This window comes from Petaurus breviceps, unplaced genomic scaffold (genome assembly GCF_028583685.1).
Source record: "Petaurus breviceps papuanus isolate PSGF00001 unplaced genomic scaffold, PetGlider_PUasm1.0 90822, whole genome shotgun sequence".
In the NCBI taxonomy this organism is placed as follows: Eukaryota; Metazoa; Chordata; class Mammalia; order Diprotodontia; family Petauridae; genus Petaurus; species Petaurus breviceps.
In genome coordinates, this window is record NW_027187351.1 from 24,125,640 (window position 1) to 24,128,099 (window position 2,460).

At 37.3% G+C, this 2,460-nt stretch overlaps 1 pseudogene; it reads left to right on the forward strand.

The window, feature by feature from the left end:
• Positions 1–1,545: 1,545 nt before the first annotated feature.
• On the forward strand, positions 1,546–2,236 carry LOC138148187 (myosin light polypeptide 6-like; annotated as a pseudogene).
• The last annotated feature ends 224 nt before the right edge of the window (positions 2,237–2,460 follow it).

Here is a 2,460-nt window from a genome sequence, read left to right on the forward strand (position 1 = left end):
TCAAATCCAGCCTCATACACTTACTGTGTGACCCTGAGCACAGGTAACAGTTAACCTGTTTACCTGAATCTACTGGAGAAAGAAATGGTAACCTGCTCTAGTATCTTTGCAAAGAAAACTCCATGGATAGTTATGTCCACTAAATCACAAAAAGTTGCATATGGTTGAACAATAACATGCTGCAAATATTTTCCTCAGTTTCTAATTTCCTCTTTGATTTCAGTCTTTTTTACAGTCATGTCTGACTCTTTGTGACCTCATTTGGGGTTGCTTGTCCAGCTCATTTTACCAATGAGAAAACTGAGGCAAACAGGGGTACGTGATTTACCCAGGGTCACTTAGCTAGTAAGTATCTAAGTCCAGATTTGAACTCAAGATGAGTCTTTTTGACTCTAGGCCTGGCATTCTATCTACTGTGCCACCTAATTGCCCTCTTCTTTAATTATAATTGCATTAAACGTGCTTATGCAAAAACCTTTTGTTTCTTATGTAATAAAATTATCCATTTTATCTCTGTGATCCTCTTTATTAGCTTGTTCAGTCATGAACTTTTTTCCTAACCATAGATATGAAAGAATTTTTTCCTTGTTCCTCTGATTTACTTATGATGCCAATTAGTTTTACACAAATATTTTTACTATATTAAGGGAAGGGCCATCTATTCCCTAATTTTTTCTAAAGTTTTTTTTTAGCAGAAACAGGACTTGGATTTATGTCTTTCAGCATATATTTATATATTCATGTGGTTTTTATTACTTTTGTTACTAGCATAGTCTTTCTCATGTTGAACCTTTCTTATGTTTATACCTACAATCCTGTTATAAATCCAACCTAGTCATAGTATATAATCTTTTGAATATTTTGTTGTGGAATATTTGCTAATCTTATGTAATTTTTTATATTATTGTTCATTAAGGAAAAGGGTTTTCTTTTCTAGATGCTCACAAACCATTATTTTTATAAAATACTCAAATTTTATTGGAAACCAAGGAAACTTCACTAGCCCATAGGTCACATACTTTGCACAATTTCCTTTACTGAAAATGTAGACATTTGGCCATGTTTAGTCCTGTAGAATATAATTCTCCCTAATCTTTCTGGCATCAAAAACAGTAGCTCCTCAATGACATCTATCGGTTCTACTAGTACTTACCTAGGGCATCTTTCCCCATCTCCTCATTTATCTTGGTTTTTCATCTCCCTTCTCTGTATTCGGATGATAATTTTTCTTGCATCAGAAATGGAAGCAAAGAGTTGAATCGTCTGGCCCCTTGTCAATTAGCATTGCATCATGTACCCTGAGAAATAATTCTGCACCATCTTGAATCTTCCTCTTGCCTTTATATACCTTAAGAAGCGCAACTTGTATATTTGTGTTGATCTGTATCATAAACATAAATTCCAATTCCCTTTATTTAGTTATAACATTTTTCCTTTATGTGAAATGCTTATCATTGTCCTGTCCTCCATCTTTTCATAGGAGTACAGACCAGAAGAAATTGGTAATCATTCAAAACAATACCTTAACAAGTCAAAGCTGATTACATATGGCAGCAGCAGCAGTACGAGTGAGCGCTCTGCATGGCCAAGATGTGCAACTTCATGGAGGATCAGACTGCAGAGTTAAAGGAGTCCTTTCAGCTATTTGACCGAACAGGGGATGGAAAGATCTTATACAGCCAGTGTGGGGATGTGATGCAAGCCCTGGGCCAGAACCCTACCAATGCTGAAGTGCTCAAGGTCTAAGGGAATCCCAACAGTGATAAGATGAATGTGAAGGTGCTGGACTTTGAACACTTTCTGCCAATGCTGCAGACTGTAGCAAAGAATAAGGACCAGTGCACATATGAAGACTATGTAGAAGGGCTTCAGGTGTGTGATAAGAAAGGGAATGGCACAGTCATGGGGGCAGAAATATGACACATCCTCATCACGCTGGGTGAGAATATGACAGAGGAAGAAGTGGAAGTGTTGGTGGCAGGGCACGAAGACAGCAACGGTTGTATCAACTATGAAGAGCTAGTCCGGATGGTGCTGAATGGTTGAGAACAACTCCCCTTTCCACAAAGAACGCCCTAACTTTCTCAGTGTGAAAATCATCCTCTTGCCCCTGAAGCAACTATGTTTTCAGGGTTACCAACATCCTTACTTCCAACCCCCACCATATGTCCTCTTTGGCCTATTTGTTCTCTGCTTTCACCAAATAAACTTGCTATCAGCTCCTAAAAAATAAAAAGTCAAAGCTAACTAGTCTCAACTCACTCTGAGCTTCATTGCCCCTGGTCCTATTGTTAAAAGGATAATGCCAATCTTTGGTATTCTTTCCATATGACTTCTTGTTGTTTCTACCTTTTATTTTTGTCTTTTAAGTCAATTATTCAACCAACCAACAAGAATTTATACCAGCTATATGTTATTCACTCTGCTAGTCATTAGTTATAAGATGACAAAAATAGAACA